The sequence below is a fragment of the Capsicum annuum genome, chromosome 12 (genome assembly GCF_002878395.1).
Source record: "Capsicum annuum cultivar UCD-10X-F1 chromosome 12, UCD10Xv1.1, whole genome shotgun sequence".
NCBI lineage: Eukaryota > Viridiplantae > Streptophyta > Magnoliopsida > Solanales > Solanaceae > Capsicum > Capsicum annuum.
In genome coordinates, this window is record NC_061122.1 from 51,513,130 (window position 1) to 51,538,009 (window position 24,880).

The window sequence follows — 24,880 nt, forward strand, 5'->3', positions numbered from 1 at the left end:
ATCTGCTTCTAAATTTTCTGATGTTATAACTGATAAAACTCAATTGCAGAGATTTTTGTATAGTCTAAATTATATTTCTCCTTTTATAAAGGAACTCGCAAAAGATACAACTATCTTATATGATAGATTGAAAAAAAGTTCAAATGCATGGATAGAGAGTCATACTCAAGCTGTGAAAAATATTAAGGTAAAGGTTAATAACCTACCATGCTTTACATCGGCCAATTTCAACTAAAAATAAATAATAAAGACAAATACTTCGGATATTGAATATGGAAGAATTTTAAAGAAATATTTTCCACATGATAAACAGGCTTATATTATTCAATTTTATTCACGAAAATAAAATACTAGCCAAAAAAATTATGCAACTATTGCAAAAGAAATTCTTGCAATAGTAAAATGTGTTTTAAAATTGAGAAAATACTCTATTACCCCCCTGAACTATACCCAAAACGGTTGTGACACACCTCAACTTTAAGGGGGTCCTATTTCTCCCCTAAACTAATTAAAAGTATAATTTTGACACCCTTAGTGCCTACGTAGCACATACGTGTCACACACGTGTGCCTACGTGGACACTTCAGTGTGTTGTGCCATGTATGTGCCACGTAGACACTAAGGGTGTCAAAATTACACTTTTAATTAATTTAGGAGAGTAATAAGATCCTCTTTAAGTTGAGGTGTGTCTCTGTTATTTTGGGTATAGTTCAGGGGGGTAATAGGGTATTATCTCTTAAAAATTTAAAGGAGAAATCAAAAGTTTTTAAACTGATTGTCAAGCAACAAAATTTATTTTTAATAAATATTATAAACATGATGTTTCTAAACAAAAATTTACAAGATGGCAAGCTTTATTAGCCCCATTTGATTTTGAAATACAATATTTAAAGGGATCTGACAATAGTTCTTTCGATTTTCTTACCAAAATATACTTGAACTAATATCTTTTATGTGGTACAAGATAAAATCTCAATATTCAACCTCCTCTACTGGGGGCAGGGGAAGAGGACGAGCAGGAAGAGGGAAAGGCAATGTCTTAGTCCAAATTAAAAATAAAAATTATATCGATAAATATTGTCAGTACATCAGATCCTAATAAGGATCAGCAGATATACCAGGAATTTTTGAATTATATAAAATTCAAAAAAGAAGAGAATAATATTCCCTCATATTCAAGTGCTCTTACTGATGATAATAATGAAAGTATTGAGCTATATGAGCAAAATAAATTAATGATATTATACTCATCTTAGAACACAATGATCTTAAATGAAAAGATGATCCATGACAATTAACAAATGTATTTGGATAATGCATCATATACCACTACTTCATACAAGTATAGAATGCATTTTGAGACAATATTATCTCAAATTAGGTCAACTAAAATTCAACATTTCTACTCAGTCAATAATATCAGAAAAGACTTGCTTTTTTAAAATGATTATTAAAATAATTTCTACTCCAGAGAAATGGGCAATGAGTACCATTAAAGAAAAAAAGTATTTGCATCCTGAAAAAAACGTTTCAGTAAAATTCAATTACTGAGACTATGTTGAAGGCTTTAAAAGCCCTATTATATGAAAAATCTCATAGGAATCATTCTTGGTTCATAAAAAATTGTGAAAATATTTTCAAACAGAATATTTCAAATTGATTTGCACAATAATGAATATATTATGGCCCATCAGTAAAAAATTTACCAAAATTTTTTAAGATTTTATACACTGATTGATTAGAAGTATCTTTGACGATTCTCAAATTAAAAAAAGACAATATTTGTTTTAAAGGAATATCTACAATGTATTTCTTTATTGATTTTTCTATTCCATGAATTATTAAGTGATCTGAGAAAGTAAAGTCAAATCTTAACAATTTTTAATGCCTTAAAAAAAATTATACAAAATTCTGAAACAAATTAAATAAGAAAACAACAGATGGATATATTCATGGCCAAGAAATAGTTGATTCCATCAAAGCAGCCATTATCAAATACAAAAAATAACGTGATATAATGTCATTACAAGACAAGAATGAAATTAGTCCTTTTACGAGTATTACTCGAAGACTTCAAATGAAGAAAGAGATTATATCTAGGTCTGAAATAATAGCGATACATGAAAGAAGTCAAAAAGAATTTAGTGAGAAATTTTAATATAAAAAATGCATCCGACATTTTCATGAAATCTACTGGTCATACCACAGACAATGAAGAAGACTGCTTAGAATTCCAAAGTATCCAGAGTGACAATGAAATTGATCTGGACGAATACCTGAGAAAATTCAAAAAAACATTGAAAGAATCTTCCACATCAGTAAAAGACAAAGGCAAAGAAGTGTGAAAATAATACACAAGACCCCATACAGAATTATTGGGGACAAGAAGACAAAGCATCTTTAATAAAGTAAGCTTTTATAAAGCAATAATAATGAAGGCTACTTTCATAAAGTTGTAAATAGTAAATGTCAGTTGTAATAGTAAAAGCCAATTTGTAATAGTAAAGATCATTTGTAAAAAAAAATAATTTTGTTATCTTGTATCGATAATCCTCTATAAAAGGATCTCATCTTTTCTTATTAGGGGCAGATTTTTAGAAATCATCTCTCTCAAGTACCCCTTTGCTTCCTTTGTAACATAATCATCTATGAATAAGGCTTTTGTAAATTTCAGAAGGCACTGGTAACACCCATTTGTCTTAAGGTATTTTAATTTATTATTATTTTACTTTATTTTTATTTTAGAATTAGCTTAAATGATAGACTAAACACCTGGTATTGAACTATAACATACTAAGCTACTAATACTATATGGCACGAAGTACTTAAATAAGAAACTAATCACCCGATGATATTAAGGTAACAAACATGATCTGGTAGTCGTATTTTTGATTCAGAAAATATGCCGTAGGTCCAGTTGGAAAAGCCTACTGAAGCCAAGAGGGCGTTTAAGGCTATATTTTGGACCCGTTTTGAATTAGAACGATGACTACTAAGTTTATGTTTTGTGTAAAGGTTCCTGGAATATTATTAAAACGATTGCCTCTGCCTCGTCCTGCTCATCCTCTTTCCCTGCCTCTATTAGAGGAGGTTGAATACTGAGATTTCATCCCGTACCACAAAAATGATATTAGTTCAAGTATTTTCTTGCAAGACAGTCGGGAAGACTATTGTCGGATTCCTTTAAATATTGTATTTCAAAATCAAATGGTGCTAATAAAGCTTTCCATCTTGCAAACATCTGTTTAGAAAAATCATGTTTATAATCTTTATTATAAATAAATTTTGCTGCTTGATAATTAATTTTTATTAAAAACTTTTTATTATATAAATCTCCTTGAAATTTTATAACACATTTTACTATTGCAAGAATTTCTTTTACAATAATTGCATAATTTTTTTGGTTAGTGTACACACCTATTTTTGTCCCTCCTAAGTCCAATTTTATTTATTTTAGCTCACCTTACCACACACCCTCATCCATGTGATTATACCCCACAAAAATACAAAAAATAACAACCCTTAACATAATTCCTAACAAATTCTATCAAGTTTAATCCTATCCTAACCAACTTAACACCTCATCCTAACAACCTACCCTACCCCCTACTCACCACCACATACCTCCAATTCCCCTACCCCTCAGATCTTATTCAAGATGGAAACCAACTCACAAAGACACAAAATAGAAGGGGGCCCCACTTGAAAGATGTTTTTTGATCTTTTTCCATTTTTCCTAAAGGAGAACAAATATGCACTAAAAAGACTCTATTTTCTTTTGGGGCCCATGTGATATTCCTTTTTCTTATTATCTTTCCAAATTGATAGAGGGCCCCACATGGAATATAGACTCCTTCATTTTTTTTTCAATATAAATACTCACCATCATCACACAATACAGAGAAAAATAGAAGAGACATCATCTTCTTCCATAGACAAAATCGCACACCATCTTCTCCACGAGATTCCATACAATAACATTCTCACTATTTTTTTCCACTTTTAGAGAAAACACGCACACATAGTGAGATTAAAATAGAGAAATAGGAGAGGAAATTGGAGAGAGACATCAAGTGAGAAGAGAGATCGGGATCGAGATCGAGAGGGAGAGATCGAGATCGACATTGAGAGGGAGAGATCGGCTGAGAGAGATGGCGAGAAAGGGAAGATGAGTAAAAATCAATGATCCATCACTGATGCTATCACTGTTTCGGCATCGTGACTCTCATCGGAGCTTCAGATAGGCCCGCTAGGACCTAGCGAACTGCATTGGTAGAACCATCGCCGGACAACGAAGTCTGGCAAACTGAAAACCAGTTCTGTTCGCTCATTCTCGATCAAAACCAATCTCTTTGAGTCAGTTCCAGCAAGATTATGCCGGAATAACATTGAAATCAGATCCACCAGTTGTAGACCGGTAAAACCCGACCCAAAATCCATTAAAAATGCGATCCTATTTTAGTTTTTCCAACAAAGTTTGGTGGAAATTATATTCAGGTTTCTTGGTTTCATAAGTTTTGTCTTGGTTTGTTTGATTTCGTCGTTGTCAAATCTGTTCGGGTCGTATTTTTCGATATCGAGTCAAGTTTTGTCGTATTGAGGCTGAGTCGAGGTTCATAAATGTGGATTTGTCTCTCCACCCGAGTAATACTAAATCTTTAAAACTTCTTTCGAGGTCCAATTCTAACTCTTCTCATTTCATCTCATTATATGTGTTTGATTTGCGTGAGACATGATTGATTAGTGGGTGATATCGAATTGTTGCTTGATTTCGTTGAAAAAATGATTGTGGATTGTTGAAATGGTAATTGCAAAATGTGAAAATTTAGTGTTAAAAGAGAATTTGGGGCGGAATTTAGAAATTGATGAAAAAGGGTGAATTTAGGTAAATTTTGGTTTATTGTTGTTTTTTTTAATTCGAATAAATATCAAGTTTGTGAACTCGATAGGAGCATATTTTAGGTCAGAAAATTAATATGCAAAGTTTAGGTTCGAGTAGGCAAATTCGAGATTTGTGGAATATTGAATGCTTAAAATACGTGTTGAATGGTTTGGCTATATTACTTTTGGATCGAATGTATTATTTGGATGGGTAATGCCTCGAGGTATTTGTGTTTATTCATCGGATAATGTCTCGGAGTATTTTGTACCCGGAGTACGTTCGTGACAAAGGCCCGAGGCATCGGGTGGAGCTTAGTCTAGGATTAGCTTAGAATAGGATTTATATTTTTTGCATTTTTCTATTTTGGACTGTATAATTGGACTGGACATTATGATTTTGGATTTTTTTTGTTTTGATTGATTGTTTTTGTGTATTTTGTGTGGTTTATACATTGGTAGTGTCAAATTAGCCGGTATTCTCCACCAAGCGACCGTGGTCGAACCACGGGATCGAAGGGTGCCTAACACCTTCCCCTCGGTCAACAGAATTCTTAACTGGAATCTCTATTTGCAAACCAGTTTAAAGAGTCAAATCATTTTGAAAAGGATTTTCTAAGGTGACTTGGCATACCAAATTATGTCGAGCGGCGACTCTGATTAAAAATGTAAATAATCTTTTTTTGAAACAAATTTTTAATCTTTTGTCACTTCAATAAATAAAAACCCTTTTGAAATTTAAAATTAATCTTTTTGGTTAAAAAAAGGGGTGTGACAGTTAGTATTTCATTTTTCTGAATAAAATCGAATAATATAAGCCTGTTTTGACCGTGAGGAAGAAGACAGGCTTGGGGAAAGTTAGTGTTGTAAAACATGCCATAAGTGATATTGATTAGGCACTTTCACATTGCATGATATGTACTAGCATCTTCAAGGATTGATATGACGAAGGCATTTTAGTTTGCTATTCAAATATTGTGTCATCCTTTGTTTACCCCATTTGAGCTTTAGTTCTACCCCACTTTCTTTTGACTAGGCAATTCTAAAATTAAATAATATAAGCCTGTTTTGACTGGCTCTAATGATTGAGTCGATTCCAAAAGTTGTATGTCCTACCCCACTTCAAGTGTTGTTTGGGCCTCAAGTCATCCTTTCTTTCTAACCTTATCCAAAAGCCAAGTTACAACCAAATAAAAACCTTTAGATCAATCTTTGAGAATGTTAAGGCTAAGCATGCAATGGATATGATGATGCATTTTTGGTACTACTTTTCTTCCTCAGCATAAAATTATGAGAGAAATACAAATGAGAGATTCTTATTGGTGAAAATCCTTTCGGGCAGCATAAGACGATGGACAGTTGAGAGAAATAAAAATCAGAGAGCCTTATTGGTGAAAACCCTCACGAGCATCATCAGGCGATGTGGAGTTGAGAGAAAGAATGAAAGGTTTGTTGGCAAAAACCCTTCAAGGTGCCACTAGCCGAATAAGGTCTTAAATGCAATTGACCTAAGAAAGCAACTCAATTTTGAGGTCATTAACTCAACAACAATTAGTAAAAAGTTTTGGATGAAAAGATCAGACAGTTTAATCCGATATGCATGGCATAATCATTAGAGTGGACTGTCATTTCTAGATAAATTTTTCATTTCTTTGTTTTAAATGGGGACATTCATTATCTTTTCTTTCTTCTTATTATTTTTATTTTATTTTCTTGAGTCAGTGGTCCAAATAAAAGTCATTGTTATTTTTCTCTTATCTTTGAGTCAAGTCCATATCAAAACAAGTGAGAAAAGATTTCAATACTGGCTACCAGTTTCTTCAATTGCACAAAGAAAGACAAAGTCAGCATATGAAAGAGACATGATTGTGAGCTGAATAAGGCATCCAGAAAGTTTTGTCAACAGACAAGCTAGGGAACTTATGAAAATACTAAGGTTTAAAGGATTTATCTGAGAAGCATGACAAAGCAGAGATACTGTATTTATTTCAGATTCACTCTTAATAATCTGAGTTTGGGTCAATGATATGACAAAGCAGGGACAAGTGCCAGCAATCTAAAACAAAATGAAGGAAATGAACACTAGAGTAGGTGTCGGGACAGCCAAGTGCCGCAAGCCACCACTAAGTTTTTAACTGACAAATTTTCTTTGTTGAAATAGGGGAAAATTCGCTTCACTTAATTCAGCTACCATTGGAAATGCACATCCGTGAGATTTTACTTTCTGTTTAGGACCTTCCTGAAAAATAGGATTTTACTTTCTGCTCAGGACCCTCCTGAAAAATGAGATTTTACATTTTGTTTAGGACCCTCCTGGAAAAAAGAATTTTACTTTCAGTTCAGGACCCTCCTGGAAAATGAAAATTTACTTTCTGTTAAGGACCCTACTGGAAAATAGGACTTTAGTTTCTATTCAGGACCCTCCTGAAAAATGGGACTTTACTTTCTGTTCAGGACCCTCCTGAAAAAATGAAATTTTACTTTATGTTCAGGACCCTCCTGGAAAATGAGATTTTACTTCATGTTCAGGACCCTTAGGGAAAATGGAAATTTACTATCTGCTCAGGACCCTCCTGGAAAATGAAAATTTTACATTCTGTTCAAGACCCTTTTAAAAAATGGGATACCTTATGTTCAAGACCCTTCTAGAAAATGGGAATTTAATTTATGCTCAGGACCATCTTGAAAAATGGGAATTTACTTTATGTTAAAGACCCTCTTGGAAAATGGAAATTTAGTTCATGTTCAAGACCCTCCTGGAAATAGGAATTTACTTCATGTTCAGGACCCTCCTGAAAAATGAGAATTTACTTTATGTTCAGGACCCTCCTGAAAAATGGGACATTACTTTCAACAAAAAATGAATGAATGAAATCTTTCTTTATCATAATCTTTGTTTGGGATAATTTTCATTTTAGTTTTGATTTTGATTTCAGGAGCCCGCCTGAAGAATAGGGTGATAAAATTGGAAGTCAGGAGCCCGCCTGAAGAACGGGGTGATGAAATTAAAAGTCAGGAGCCCGCAATAAGTGATGAAATTTTAAGTCAGGAGCCCGCCTGAAGAACAAGGTGATGAAAATTGAAAGTCAGGAGCCCACTTGAAGAACAGGGTGATAAAATTACAAGTCAGGAGCCCGCCTGAAGAACAGGGTGATGAAATGGCAAGTCAGGAGGTCGCATGAAGAATGGGGTGATGAAATTGAAAGTCAAGTAACAAGGTTAAGAGATTGAAAGTCAAGCAACAAGGTCAAGAAGTTGAAAGTCAAACAACAAGGTGAAGAAGTTGAAAGTCAAACAACAAGTTGAAGAAATTGAAGGCCAAACAACAAGTTGAAGAAATTGCAAGTCAGGAGCCCGCCTGAAGAATAGGGTGATGAAACTCAAGTCAAGAGTCCAAAAGAAGCTGCATAGGTAGGATTTTTGTATTTTCATTTATGTTTTGACTTGTAATTTTTATTTTTGATGTAATGACAGAGCAGCGGATTGGAACCTCGATGAACTTCACTCGACTCTCCAACTTGGTATAGTCCCTCTCTTTCCAACCCTTTGAGATACCTATGACTTGATTGCCTCACAACTTGGGTAAGTAGGAGTGTCTTAAGTCAAGATGTAGTTGTCTTTCTTCCTTCTGTTTAATTCTTTTTGAATGATAATTGGGACAAATTTTTGTCTCGTTGTCTACTTCTTTGTCTGAAAACACTTCATGTTTACATTCAAAGGGGGCATATTGTAGATACCTAATTTTGTCCCTCCTAAGTCCAATTTTATTTATTTTAGCTCACCTTACCACACACCCTCATCTATGTGATTATATCCCACAAAAATACAAAAAATAACAATCCTTAACATAATCCCTAACAAATTCTATCTTGTTTAATCCTATCCTAACCAACTTTACACCTCATCCTAATAACCCACCCCACCCCCTACTCACCACCACATACCCTCAATTCCCCTACCCCTCACGTCTTATTCAAGATGGAACCAATTCATAAAGACACAAAATAGAAGAGGGCCCACTTGAAAGATGTTTTTTGATCTTTTTCCATTTTTCATAAAGGAGAACAAAAATACACTCAAAAAGACTCCATTTTCTTTTGGGGCCCACACGATATTCCTTTTTCTTATTTTCTTTCCAAATTAATAGAGGGCCCCACATGGAATATAGACTCCTCCATTTTTTTTCAATACAAATACTCACCATCATCACACAATACAGAAAAAAATAGAGGAGACACCATCTTCTTCCATAGATAAAATCGTATACCATCTTCTCTACGAGATTCCACATAGTAACATTCTCACCATTTTTTACCACTTTTAGAGAAAACATGCACTCATAGTGAGATCAAAATAGAGAGAGAGGAGAGAGGGAATTGAAGAGAGACATCAAGTGAGAAGAGAAAGATTGAGATTGAGAGGGAGAGATAGAGATCGACATCAAGAGGGAGAAATCGGCTGAGAGAGACGGCGAGAGAGGAAAGATGAGTAAAAATCAGTGATCCATCACTGATGTCGTCACTGTTTCGGCATCGTGACTCTCATCAGAGCTTCGAATAGGCCCGTTAGGACCCAACGGACTGCTTTGGTCGAACCATTACCGGACAACGAAGTCCGGCAAACTGAAAACTAGTTTTGTCTTCTCAATCCCGATCAAAATCGATCTTTTTGGGTCAGTTCTGGCAAGATTATGCCGGAATAACATTGAAATCAGATCCACCAGTTGTAGATCGGTGAAACCCGATCCAAAATCCATTAAAAACGCGATCCTATTTCAGTTTTTCCAGCGTTTCCAGCAAAGTTTGGTGGAAATTGTGTTTGGGTTTCTCGGTTTCATAAGTTCCATCTTGGTTTTTTTGATTCCATCATCGTCAAATCTGTTCGAGTCGTAGTTTTTAATATCGAGTCTGAGTTTAGTCGTATTGAGGCTGAGTAGAGGTTCATGGATGTGGATTCTGTCTCTCTACCCGAGTAATACTAAATATCAAAAACTTCTTTCGAGGTCCAATTCTAACTCTTCTCATTTTATCTCATTATACGAGTTTGATTTGCGTGAGACATGATTGAATATTGAGTGATACCGAATTGTTGCTTGATTTTGTTGAAAAAATGATTCTAGATTATTGAAATGGTAATCGTGAAATGTAGAAATTTAGTGTTAAAAGGGAATTTGGGGCGGAATTTAGAAATTGATGAAAAAGGATGAATTTAGGTAAATTTTGGTTTATTGTTGTGTTTAATTCGGAATAAATATCAAGTTTGTGAACTCGATAGGAGCATATTTTAGGCCGGAACTTAATAGGCAAAGTTTAGGTTCGGGTAGGCAAATTTGAAATTTGTGGAATATTGAATGGTTAAAATGCGTGTTGAATGGTTTGGCTATATTGCTTTTGGATCGAATGTATCATTTGGTCGGGGAATGCCCCGAGGTATTTGTGTTTATACGTCGAGGAATGCTCCAAAGTATTTTATACCTGGAGGACGTTCGTGACAAAGGACCGATGCATCGGGTGGAGCTTAGTCTAGGATTAGCTTAGAATAGGATTTGTATTTTTCACATTTTTCTATTTTGGACTGTATAATTTGACTGGACATTATGATTTTGGATTTGTTTTGTTTTGATTGATTGTTTTTGTGTGTTTTATGTGGTTTATATATTGGTAGTGTCAAATTAGCCGATATTTTTCACCAAGCGACAGTGGTCAAACCACGGGATCGAGGGGTGCCTAACACCTTTCCTTCGGTCAATAGAATTCCTTAACCGGAATCTCTGTTTGCAAACCAGTTTAAAAAGTCAAATCATTTTGAAAAGGATTTTCTAAGGTGACTTGGCACACCAGATTATGTCGAGTGGCGACTCTGATTAAAAATGTAAATAATCCTTTTTCAAAATAGATTTTCAATCTTTTGTCACTTCAATAAATAAAAATCCTTTCGAAATTTAAAATTAATCTTTTTGGTTAAAAAAGGGGTGTGACAGTTAGTATTTCATTTTTCTGAATAAAATTGAATAATATAAGCCTGTTTATTGTGTGAGAAAATATTTCTTTAAAATTCCTCCATATTTGATATTCGAAGCATTTGCTTTTATTATTATTTTTAATTGAAATTGACCAATGTAAGGCGTGATAGGTTATTAATCTTTGCCTTAATATTTTTCATGGCTTTAGTATGACTCTCTGTTCATGCATTTGGACTTTTTTTCAATCTATCATATAACATAATTGTATCTTTTGTGAGTTCCTTTATAAAAGGAGAAATATAATTCAGACTACCCAAAAATTTCTACAATTGAGTTTTATCTGTTATAACATCAAAAAATTTAGAAGCAAATTTTATGCTTCTACTTATAGGGATTATTTTTTCATGGTCAATATTATGACCTAAGAACCTTATTTTTGTCTAAAAAAGGAGTATTTTGAATTTAGATATTACTAACCCATTTTATATAATGATTTTCTTAAAAAGATCCAAATGTCTAAAATGAATTTCTCTGTCTTTTGAAAATACTAGAATGTCATTAATATAAATAATTATAAAATTATTGTAAGGCATAAAAATATCATTCATAGTATTTTGAAATCTAGAGAAAGTATTTTTTAATCCGAAAGGCAATACATTTCATTCGAATTGACCCATGAAAACATTAAAAACAGTTTTATATTTATCTGCTCCAGTTATTTAAATTTGCAAATATCCTGATTTTAAATAAAAGTAAAAAAATTATGACATCATACAACCTATCCAATAGGTCCTTATTATTAGGAATTGAATACCTAATCCATCTGAAAACTTTGTTGAGAGGCATAAACTTATAACTAATTCGAAAATTTCTCTTTTCTGTTCAACAGGTTTATTAACATAAAAGACAGTGTATGATCAAGGTGATTTAGAAGGTTTTATAAGGCCTTTACTCAAAAGAGAGTCAATTTTTTTTCTGCATAATTTTAAATATTCAGAATTCATTTGACAAGGTCTAGCTTTAGTAGGAATCTTATCCTCTTTAAAACTATCTTCTTATGAAAGACAAACAATATGTTTCTTTCTTTGTCAAAAAGTATTTGGGTGATCTCCACATATTTTCAAATAAAATAGATTTTTCAAAAAAAAAAATATTTTTTCAATTAATTTAGGATTTTTCAAAATTTGTTCTATTGTCAAACTATAAATCTCATTGTTTAGAAAATCAACTTGTCTATTTTTTGAAAGAAATCAGAAAACAGCCGATGGACATATCCCTGGCCAAGGAATAGTTGGTTCCATCAAAGCAACCATTATCAAATACAAAGAACAACGAGATATGGCGTCATTACAAGATAGGGATGAAATTAATCCTTTTAAGAGTATTACTCGAAGACTTCATATCGACAAATATTGTCAGTACATCAGATCCTAATAAGGATCAGTAGATATACCATGAATTTTTGAATTTTGTAAAATTTCAAAAAGAGATTGTCTGTGGTATGAACAACAAATGTCATAAACACGTCGGATGTATTTTTTGTATTCAGATTTCTCATTAAATTTTTTTTACTTCTTTCATGTATGAGAACATTATTTCGGACGTAGATATAATTCCTTTCTTCAGATTTTTACTCCAGAGAAATGAGCAATGAGTACCCTTAAAAAAAAAAGAATATTTGCATTCTGAATAAAAGGTTTCAGTGAAATTCAATTACTGGGACTATATTTGAGGCTTTAATAAAGTCGTATTATATGAAAATCCTCATAGGAAGCATTCTTGGTTCATAAAAATTTGTGAAAATATCTTCAAACAAAATATCTCAAATTGATTTGCAAAATAGTGGATATATTATGGCCCATCGATAAAAATTTCATCAAAACCTTTTAAGAATTTATACACTGATTGGTTAGAAGTATCTCCGATGCTTCTCAAATTAAAAAAAGACAGTATTTATTTTAAAGGAACATCTATAATGTATTTCTTTATTGAATTTTCTATTTCATGAATTATGTAGTGGTCCGTGAAAGAAAAGTCAAATCTTAACAATTTTCAATGCCTTAAAAGAATCTTTTATATAAAATTCTGAAACAAATTAAATCAGAAAACAACAGATGAAAATATCCACGGCCAACGAATAGTTGATTCCATCGAAGCAGCCATTATCAAATACAAAGAATAATGAGATACGGTGCTATTACAAGACAAGGACGAAATTAGTCCTTTTATGAATATTACTCGGAGACTACAAATGAAGAAAGGGATTGAATTTGATTAATTAACTCAATTATAATAATTTATAATATTTATTTAGATAATATTTATTGAATTTAATATAATTTAAATTATTGTACAAATTTATATCCAATAAATTTTACACGATTACATTAAATTAACTTTATTAATGATGTTTTCAAATACTAAATTTAACTACTATTATTACTATTTTATATAGTTATTTAATACTAAAAATAGAAAAAGAAAAATATACTAATAATTTTTTAAAATTTTATAAATCAGGCAAGTATATTGAAATAACTAATTTTAATACGAGGGTCAGTTAATATAAAGTGGGGGAGCATTTATTATTTCTTTCATCCAACAATACTTATCTATTATTAACTTGACACACATCTTAAGAAATAATAAATAATACAAGTAATTTTATCATAAAACACTTTGAATATTATAATTTTATGCTTTAAAAGTATGTTGTATAATGAATAATATTTAGTAATAAAAATAAAATAAATATATAAATAAATAATTTTTTTTTAAAATTAAACAAGTATTATTAAACGTCTACTTAGCAACATAAATGGAGGGATATTTAATGTTGGGTTCCTTTCTCTTAAGGTAACTTATAAGTCATATTGCATTTAGAAAAGAAACTCATAAGTCATATTCTATTCTACTACTCCTTCTATTTCCTATTAGTTGACCCCTATAAATTTAATACACCCATTAGAAAAAAAATTTATTAGGGATCTATTTTATCAGATTAATCTTATTAATTATACTTTGAAAATATAAATTTAAATATATATAACTTGTTTAGTCATTTACTGATAGAACATATTAAAATCTTTTTGATTTCATTAAAGAGACAATCAAATTAAAATAAGTATTTTTAAAAAGAAGATCAACTAAAATAAAACAGAGGAAGTAACATATAATAGTGGATTAATCAGCCAGGCACTAGGTTAACATGCCCGTTTCGGCAATTTTTTGGGTATTTGGTTATTTACATTGAAACAAAACAAGTGCATTGGTGGGAACAATTATTTACTGTGGCTTTCTTCCTTATCTTTTGGCTGTGCAGACGTTTATGGCTTTATGCCATTGCTAAAGTTTTCCGTTTATGGGTCCTATACTACATGATGTTTTTTTTTTAAAAAAAATTACATTAATCCATAACTTAAATTTCACTTATTACAAAAAATTTTATCTCTTCAAACATATTACAAAAATTTCATTTTTCTCTAAAAATACATATACTTAACTTTCTATGTATATGTCAGCCCTGTTATATATATGAATTGACTTTGTTATGTATATGTCGGCCTTGTTATATATATATCGACTTTATCATACTTGTTATATATATGAATCGACCTTATTATGTATATGTCGGTCTTGTCATATACAATGATTTCTATGTATATATCGGGCTTGTTATGTATATGAATCGAGAGAGAGAGTAAAATAATTAAGAAAGTGGGAAAGAGTGTAAATAATTCTAATAAGGTTGAGATTTATGTTATTTTTATTTTTTTTTAATTTTATTTTAGATGGATATATTTTATTTTATACGATGATTAATGGAGTAGATCATAAATTAAATAATAAATTTACTTTTTTACCATTCATCCATATTATGATATCTATTGAGTATAAAAATAGATATTGAAACTGTAGTTATTTATATTTAATATATGCTATTAATTTTTGGAGTAAAATAAAAAAATTAATTTATTCTATTTTAATTTAATAAATAATTATGTAATGTGGAACATTTATTTCCAGTAAAATGTCTATCTAAAATGGAATGAGGAAACTACTGTTTATTCTTCCAAGTTTATGAAAGTGGTAAGTTATCCTTTTGTGGGTACCATTGTTGTTTCTCTTATTCTTTTATTCTTTTAGTTTGCCAACTTCTTTTACCCACGCATTTACTATACATTTTCCATCTCTTCCCTCTACATTTTTCAACAATTCATGACTTTTGTCGTCCATTATATATGTTTTCTAAACATTATTAATTAGTTGTATTACTATCAACTTAATGCATAGCAGAAATTGGATTATCGTTCGCTAATGATAATATTTATATTGATACGTACAGTACTTGTTAGATTAATCAAAGAAGTTAATTTTATTTTCTAATAAAACGTACTTGTAATATTGTAATTAACTTTTTTATTTATTTGTATGAATCTTGAGTTTAACCTTTTTATTTGTGTTATAGGATAAATTGGATATAGCATTATAACATTATTGGCACTTTGTTGTTTTCAAATTATGTGGTCTTATATTTGATTTGATTGGAAGTTAACTACTTGGCATTTGTGATTTATTACCACATTTATAAAGAATGATAGGCAAGTAGGAGATCGACATGTTTGCTTGTGTTTTCTGCTACGATATTTTCTTTTATATTTGTTTATTTTATATTTCTTTTTAATCCATTATATATTTGAAAATTACGTAAAAGTATTATAAATTACAATAATTAAAAAAGATATAAAAAAATTTAGTTGACTCTCTAAATTTTATTACCGCCACATAAATTGAGATAGAAGAAAAAAATACTATAAATCACAATAATTAATAATTTGAAATATTTTTAAAAATATGTAAAAAATTTAGTTGACTCTCAAAATTTTATCAATACCACATAAACTGAGACGAAAGATGTAACATATATTATTTGAAAATTACGTAAAATGTGTTATAAATCAAAATAGTTAATTACCCTAAAATTCGTAAAAGTCATAAAAAATTGTGATATTATTTAAATTCTACCTATGATAAAAATTGAGATAAAAAATGTAAAATATATTGGACACGAGCTCCTCTATATCTAAGTTGCATTTAGAAATGCAACTCATAAGTCATATTGCATTTAGAAAGGCAACACATAGTCGTTCATTTTAATTACGAAGTTTGACCATTATTACAACTACATGTCTCAGACGTGAAGATAACAACAAAAGGGGCTCATCAGAATTTCAACTCTAGAGAAAAGAAAAATGTATTTCTAACTCTGTTTCGAGACATTTAGTTGTAATAGTAGTTAATTCATTCGTTAATTTTTACATATTCGATATTGACTTAACACATCTCTTAAGAAGCACTATTTTATATAAAATAAAAATTTTAGTAAATTATTTTTTGAATATAAAAAAAAAAAAATATATGTGCCGGGGGTCTTTCGGAAACAGCCTTTCTACCTCATCAGAGGTAGAGGTATGGACTGCGTACATCTTACCCCCCCCAGACCCCACTAAGTGGGAATACACTGGGTTTGTTGTTGTTGTTGTTGTTGTTATTTTTTGAATATAATAAATTTAATAATTTAAAAAATGCATTGAAAAATATTATCAATATCTTCAACTAATTTGGTTCAAATTATTTGATACCCCTTGTTTCGTATTAACTGACTCACGTTGATTTGGCATGCTTAAGAAAATTTTAGTAGGAGCGTTTTACTAAACTAATCTTATTATGACACTTTAAAATTTTAAATTTGACTACTGTTATTACTCTAGTTATTATTTAATGTGAAGGATATTGCCCCTGCGAGTGGCCATGTCCAAAAGGTAAAGGATAGTATGGGCAAAATATAATATCACTCTCTTAATTTTTGAAATTTGACAAATAAACAAAATATTTATTTTTAATATAAGGCTCAAGTATAATATGAGATGAAATGAGTAATAGTAATACTCCTTTCGTTTTATTTTATTTGATCTCTGACTTGATACGTTCCTTAAGAAAGTTTTAATAAGAGATATATTTTACTAAATTAACTTTATTAATGATGTTTTGAAATTTTAAATTTAACTAATACTACTCTATCTGTCCATCTTTACTTGTATATTATTAACTTGACACACCCTAAAAAAATAATAAATAAAAGGAATAATTTTACTACATCACTTTTTGAATATATAAATTCAATTATTTTAATAATGTATTATGTAATAATGACTGTAGTTAATAACTAAGAATAAAATGAACACAAATGATTAAATTATTTAAAACTAGACAAATATTATTTAACATCTATTTTTTAGCAATATGAACAAGTAAAGATGGACAGAGGGAGTACTATTTTATATAGTGATTTAGTACCAAGGGTGATATGAAAAAAATTAATAAAACTCTTTTGATTTACAAAAATAAAAAGTAAATTGAAATATTTATTTATAATATGAAAGCCAAGCAAAATAAAGCAAAAGGAGTAATTCAAATTGGGTTATGCTCTCTTTACACAATAAATAGGCCTTGGCCTACGCATAGACACATACAAACACACACACACAAAAAAAAACTTTCCTTTTACACAATATGAATATGAAAATGAATTTGTTGACTCTGTTTTTTCTAGCCACCTTATTGATCTTTTCATGTGATGATGCAGTGAAAGCAGAGAAGTGTAAGACTTTTCTCGATTGTGATCCGACCGTGTGTAGATCTCATATTGTAATATGTAAAGATCAGCAATGTGTTTGTAATGATCCCAAAACATACTCAAGTGATCAACAAGACACGTCTAGGATTCTTCCTAGTGGTTAAAGCTATTGGAGTTTGTGCATGTAAAATTAATGCCTGATATTGGCTTATGAAAAAAAAAAATCTATATATTATAATAAAGTTGGATATAGAGGGGTCATGTGATATCTCTCTATGACTAACATTCTTATTCATCCCTTTTTGTCAATCTTTTTTTTATATTTTTCCATCATTATTTACATAATAATCTACCAGTTAGTACCTCTTAATGATCATTATTTATGTACTATGTAATTAAAGAGGGTAATAAAAAGCTGGAATAGACGTTACCAATAGTGGATAAAACCTTTTCATATCCCATTTTAATGGAAGATAAAAGAATCCATACAAATTCTATCATTCATGCATAATATTCTCTTATTCAAATACTAAAACAAAATGAGTTACATTCAAGTGCAGCCGTGTCTCTTGCAAGGTAAATTTCGAATAGAAGCACAATTTATTTATTTGCTGGCAATAGTTCATGACAAATGTTCTTCCAACATATATCATACACTTTATCTTTTGTCAGTTCTTCATATTTCTATTTAAATTCTGACATTTTAATCCTAAGATAATTTATGGTGAGAGTGATTTTTTTTTTTCTTGACAGACTATTTTGGTGTTTAATGATCATACTATTTCTTAGTCAAAAAAAGAAATGTAAACGATATTTGATGTTATTTCTAAGTACATGAAAGTTTTCATCGACATTAATTTGAATTTGTTGGATTGAGTTATAATTGGATTTAAATATCATGTTAATCTGGTTTAATATACTACATTCTCCCTTATTTGCATTGATCATTAAACTGAATTTAATTGAAAAAAGTTTGAAATGTGTCGAGATAAAAGAAGTTAATTGAGAAGATGTCACATGACATTTGAAATATGATAATTAATTAACTCTTTTCATTCTATATGATAAATTTTTACTTGACGTGTATATAATTTAATATTACTTTCCTTGAATCATACCATAGAATTTAGAACTTGAAGGGATTGATCAGAGTTATGAACATCGATTCTACATCAATTGGACCTCCTGATTGTAGTTTGAATAAACTATATACAGATTATTATTTTTTTTATGGACAGTAGCTAAAAATGGGGCTTGGGTTTGTGTATAATTATATGATTTTGCCATAGTGTTTTAGAAATGACTTCCACAGTCTTACTAATTGAATTGCATGCTTGTAATGTATGTGTTGGAAGTACTCAATGTTTGTTGAAAACGTTATGCCAAATTATTTTGTTATAAGAGGATAATTCAACGGGTGAACTTAGGAGCTAATTACTGACTAGAACCTCAAAGTTTAAAGGTACAATGATGCATTAAGCTTATGGATTTGGTCCAGATGAGAGATCTGTGCCCTCTTTTATTTTTAAAGGTCAAAAATTCATAATTATATTACACTAAAAAGTATTACTCCCTCTATTCCAAAATAAATAAATTGTTGAGCTATTTTTCAATGTTTAAAATAAATGTATTGTTCATTCTTCAAGAGACATGTCAGAATTTTTTAATAATTTTACCCTTTCACTAAATGAGGTTTTTGAGTACTTCATATTTTCTATAAAAGTAATTTAAGAACAATTAAAAAGATAACAGTGGAAAATAACCTACAATTTATGTCGTAAAAGATTTTTCTTAAAGGTTGTGTCACAGTCAACAATTCAATTATTTAGGGAGTAGATAATAGTTAAGTGGGTCAATAAATTTTGAAAAACTACCCTTCAAATTAATTTGGTAAGAACAAAATATTCCCCATAAATTTTGGTTATCCATTAATATCATTAATTTCATCTTATATTTTTATATTGCACCATTAAAATGGTAGAACATGAATCTAACAACGTTTATATTTAGCCTGATATACTCTTCAAAAATATTTTGAATCCTACTCATCTTCGTTTTCATCGTCTCCATTTCTCCAAGTTTTAAGTTAGATAAGAGATATGACATAAATTAAAATTAATGGTTATGATTTAATTAATCAAATTAAAATCATAACCATGATTAAAATAATAAATACTTTATATTTTGCTTCAAAATTGGTGGATAATCCCACAGTTATAGCTACAAATTGTTTTATTTATAAATATATTTTTCAAAAGACTCTGTCTCCTCACATTCTTTTCCCTACATTACTCCATTTTCATATATACTTCTTCATTGTATATTTTCCATTATCTCTTTGAGTTAATCCTAATTATGATCTAACAAATTAATAAAGTACGTCTTTATCAGTTTACAAACTTTTGATTATTGTCCTTTTGCTAGATTCCAAACTCTCTTTTCTCCTCATGTGCCAAAATAATATTTGCTGCAAAAAATTGACAACATAAAAAATAATTATTATCGTAGAAAAACTTCTTTTCGAAAATATAAATATATCATTTTATCAAATAACATAATTCAACATCATCAATATTGTTATAAAAATTATCAATTAGTATAACTAAAAGGAATCTGTCTATTGAAATTGTTGAAATATCGTTATCCTTACTTATAACTAATTTTATGGAGAATTAGATAGTGATGACCTGTGCTTCACAGAGTTAATGTTGGAGGATTTTGCTAGCTAAAGACAACATATGATTTATTTGGTTGCCAAGTATGTTTTACCATTTGTGTCTACACTATTTACATAGATGTTTACATGGTCACTACTAAAAAATTATAAAAAGATAACTAAAATAAGAGACCTTAAAAGTAGGTCGAAAATAAGAGACCTCGTGAGGTCGGTTATTTCCTTAATTTATTTTTTAAATTTATTTTAAAATAAAGAGATCTCATAAAGTTGGTAAATGATTTAAAAAATCCTGTCACATAATAATAGAGACTTCAAGAGATCGAAAATAAAATGCTGAAAAAGTTAGTCTCAAAATAATCAAAATTATATTTAAAAAATTATAAAATATAAAATGAATCAATTTTTTCGAAACATTACGACCTCATGAGATCACTATTATTTTAATAAATTAATATTAATTGTTAAGAATAATTAGTTATCACTATTATATGAAGTGTGGAATAAAAATATTTTATTTACTGTTTTTAATATCTCTTGTTTGACCTGGGTATAAAAAAAACTTTGTTGGGAGCACTATCATCTTAATAGATTTGGATTAGTGTAGGTTCCAATAAAGATACTGAACACCAAATGGAAAACAAAAAAAATATTCTTATTATTCTCGACCTGATCTCAAATTCGACCGGCCTCTCTCTCTCTCAAAACTCCCGCTCAAATCCAACCCTTTCTCTCAAAGCTCTCTCGCCCAAATCCTAATAAACCCATCAGCTCTTTCATTTCATGTAAGGTTTCAAGCTTTGATTTTTTCTTATTTTTGTATAGAATAGAATGTGAATCTATGAATTTCTTGGGTCTCCTTTAATTTCCTCAAAATGTAAAACAAAATAATTCCAAAGTTAGCTAATACCTCAAACTAAATATGAGATAAAGTTAATCCTGAATTTTATTTTGGGATTATTGTTCTTATCCCACATACCAGGCGCTAAGGTGAATTGGGTATGCTTGGTAAAACTTATAATGTTTTAAATGAAGAGTATTTTTCGTAAAGAATAATTTTTTGCTGGTGTTTTGTTGGATATAGAAGTAGGTGATATTTCAAACTTGTATAAGGTGATGGATAGGGTATGCAAATAGTATTTTAGTGATATTTTCGAGTAATAGAGGTTGAGTGAATGTTGAACATTTATGAAACAAGTAATATGGAGTAAGATTTAGAATATTTGCTAATGAAAATGACATTTGGTCATAGGTAATAGAAGTCATTTTCTCGTTTTGGGGAAAGATATCATGAGAGAATAATTTTCACAATATTGAAAACAATAACTTTTAGATAATTACGGTGCTGAGGCAATGACTTAGGATTGTTTGGTAGGGATAAGTAAGGATGTCCTCAAGGTAAGTAGGTAAGTTGTCGTTGGTATTTCCCAAAAAGGAATTCTTCCAGTATCAACTTTTTTTGGAGGGGTATAACAGTTGATGTTGTATTCCAATGGCGCAGGAATGTTGTAGTGGTGGTTTGTGATAATAACAAGTAATTAGAGGAAAATAATATTTGATATATTGGTGATGGCTTTAGATGGATTAGGTAGTGGTCTACAGTAGACGAGAAGTAGCATATGACCGCTGCGTGATGGTGTTGGCACTTGGCAGCACTTTGGTGGTTATTTTATTTTCCTTTTCTGGAAAAAGTTTATTCGGTACGTGGGTTGCTCATGAGCAGTTGTTGTGATTTTAGTGGCTATTATGATGGCTGCTGTGGCAGTTTATGCACTATGGAAGAGTCTCTAAGTGGTGAGGTTCATTAACGAGGACATGTGTGAAAGATGGTGAGTGGTGCAATCAGGTGCTATGCTGCTGGGATCATGGTGTTGGAGACTTGGAGTAGGTTTTCTTTTTGTTGGTAATGTATGTGGATCATGCTAGTAAATTGTTGAATTATTTTTGCTTTTGGGGATTATTGAGCTCTTACCTTTTTATGAATCCCTAATGCCAGAGAGAGTTACGAAAAACAAATTTGTAGGTATCAATTAAGCATCACTTATCTCTGGAATATCATTAGATGCAAAGGATCAATTTTATGTTATAGTTGATGGATTTCTTAATTCTGTGTGACCGTTGAACCAATTATTTTCCTCTATGTTGCTCGGATTCTTGAAAATTGTCAACGGATGCATGTCAGATCCACCTCCAAAATTAGTGTGTTTTTGAAGGATTTGACACGAGTGCGGCGATATTTTTGAAGAGTCGAAGCAACTTAGGTTTTTCCTACAACAATTCATTTGATGCTGCAAAAAGATAAGAGCTTCGCATCAAGGACCTATGTACTTTTCTTTGAGTGACTTTGTATTCAACTATTTGTTGTTATATGAAAGTTATGTATATTATTGTTGATGCTCAAGCTCTCATTTTTATGAAAGAAAATTAATTAGAAAACAGTATGGCAGTGTGCACCCTTCTCACTCATGCATCTATTTGTAAGCAAATGGATAGAATATCACCACTTAGGATCTGGTGCGTTTGATGTAGTTTCACCATTCTCATATCCATTATCGAAAATAGCTTTTCTTTAATAGCTTTGCTTCGTTAGCTTCTTGTTTGCAATACTAGTTTGTAGCCTGCATCTACCTGGAATACAAGCTTTGCCAGCGAACCCAATCTGAGCTTCCTATGTTGTCTTGGAGTTTTTTTCTTTTCTTTTTTCAGTCCATCAAGTTTTGGTATGAAAATTTGAAGTGTTTTGCACCAAGTAATTTGTTATAGCAGGGATTCTGAAGTATCACCATTCCTTATTAGACAAGTCATAGTCTTTCATAACTTGTCATAACTGTATTTCTTGTGTGTGCCTTTCTAATCTTCCACATCTATCTACCTAGTAGAAACTTGATGTTTCATAACCATTATTAAATAGCAATTAAAATTCAATTCATTTTATTTGCAGAAAAGGAGCTTGGTATGCCGATAACGCTGGCTGAGTCTTTCAAGGCTACACACACAATGAAGAAAAAAATCCTGGAGATCCTAATGTTTGTGTTGAGCCACGAGGTCAACTGACCTATGTAAGCATCTATTTCAAGTAGTAATTACCTTATATCCTAAATTTATCTTCTAATGTTATTATTATTAAATTCAGGATCGATTTTTGCTATCCATATAGAAGTTTCGTCGGACTCTGCCAGACGATAATCAAGACCTGTCACTTAGTCAAGAGCAGAATAAGAGAATATGGTTAGATGCGGTTAGTGGTCCTAGTAGGTATGGGTATGCTTAGAAGGCCTCGGTAATTTTCAGGATGGAGTCAAGAGAGACGATTTTGACTTTGAAGCAGTAGATAGCTGAGCTATCTAATGAAGATAAGGCCTTGTAGACTAGGGAAAGGCAAAGGGATGTACAATATGCGGGAATGAAGGCCTAATTCGTTGCATTACTTGCTTCAGGAGGGGGGGTCCTCCTTGTCCTCTCGTTGATGTCGTTCGCCCTCTCCGACCTCCTCAGTCTCAACCTATTTCAAATGGAGTATATGGTCAATACTGAGATTCGACTGATGAGTCTAGCAGTGATGAAGATGATGAGGATTATAATGTGGATAATGCACCATCGCATTGTTAAAGTTGAGTGCTGTGTTAGATAATTTAAACTATGTACTTTATGATGATTTATTTGAATTATTAATTGTGTTTGAATGCATTAGAACTTTGAAGTAGTCCAATCAATAGTATTGTATAAATAATTTGTCTTTTATGTTTTTTTCATTCATTTTCAAGGTACTTTAAAGTTAATTTTCGTTAGTGTTCATTGGATGATATTTAGTACTTGTGTTTGTTGTAGTTTGATTGATTGGGGGAGCTCTTGGAGCTTGAGTTAGTTGATATTTATAGTTTGATTGATTGATGGGAGCTCTTTGAGCTCAAGTTAGTTGATTAGACTGTATATATTATTGAATTGAATGAAGACGACAGATATCTATAAAAGCTTTTCCTTTAGAAAAGAGACCTCATGAGGTAGCTGTTTTGCATTTTCATTTTTCAGAAAATCCACAAAAGCGACCTCATGAGGTCTTTTTTTTGAAATTTCATTTTCTAGACACTCAAACAAGAGACTGAAATATGTTCTTGTATTTTAAGTAAACTGTTTATGATATAAAGTAAAGAAATAATATCACCTCGTGAGGTGTCTTTTAATTAAAAAAATAAAATCAAATAGAGACCTTATGAGGTCTCATTTAATATTATAATAATAAATATAAAAAATAGTTTAATACTTCACGAGGTCTCTTTCTGAAAAATTGAAAAAATAACCTAGTGACCTCATGAGGTTGCTTTCAAGCGACCTCATGAAGTCTCTTACAAAAAGCGACCTATGTTCTAGAGACTATCAATTGAGGTCGCTTTTGAAGTCTCTTTTCCGTGGAAAGACCTCATGAGATCTCTTTTTACAGTTTTTTTTAGTAGTGATGCTATTTACATAATGGCAATGGTGGGGCAATCTTTGCTCTTAATTTTGGCTTCTTTATAGCTTTTTTGCAATATTTGACAAAAAAATACCTGCACGATTGAAATTACATGGTATGCTATTTACATAATGGCAATGGTGGTGTAGCATCTAATCCTGCATTTTGGCTTCTTTATAACTTCTTTGAAACATTTGGCAAAAAATATCTGCACGGTTATAATGTGTTAATTGTTAGCGTTTGTGTTTTGGTAGGAAAGGGAGTAGTAAGCCGAGGAAA

The 24,880-nt window shown here is 30.9% G+C and overlaps 2 long non-coding RNA genes across 2 annotated transcripts; both read left to right on the forward strand.

Annotated features, from left to right (window-relative positions):
• Positions 1–2,517: 2,517 nt before the first annotated feature.
• LOC124889539 lies at positions 2,518–9,886 on the forward strand. The gene is made up of 2 exons (XR_007048604.1): positions 2,518–2,704; positions 7,815–9,886. It is a non-coding gene; the product is annotated as an uncharacterized LOC124889539 (long non-coding RNA).
• A 10,908-nt stretch (positions 9,887–20,794) lies between these two features.
• Positions 20,795–23,903, forward strand: LOC107849626. The gene is made up of 3 exons (XR_001668221.2): positions 20,795–20,936; positions 23,093–23,210; positions 23,285–23,903. It is a non-coding gene; the product is annotated as an uncharacterized LOC107849626 (long non-coding RNA).
• Positions 23,904–24,880: the final 977 nt, after the last annotated feature.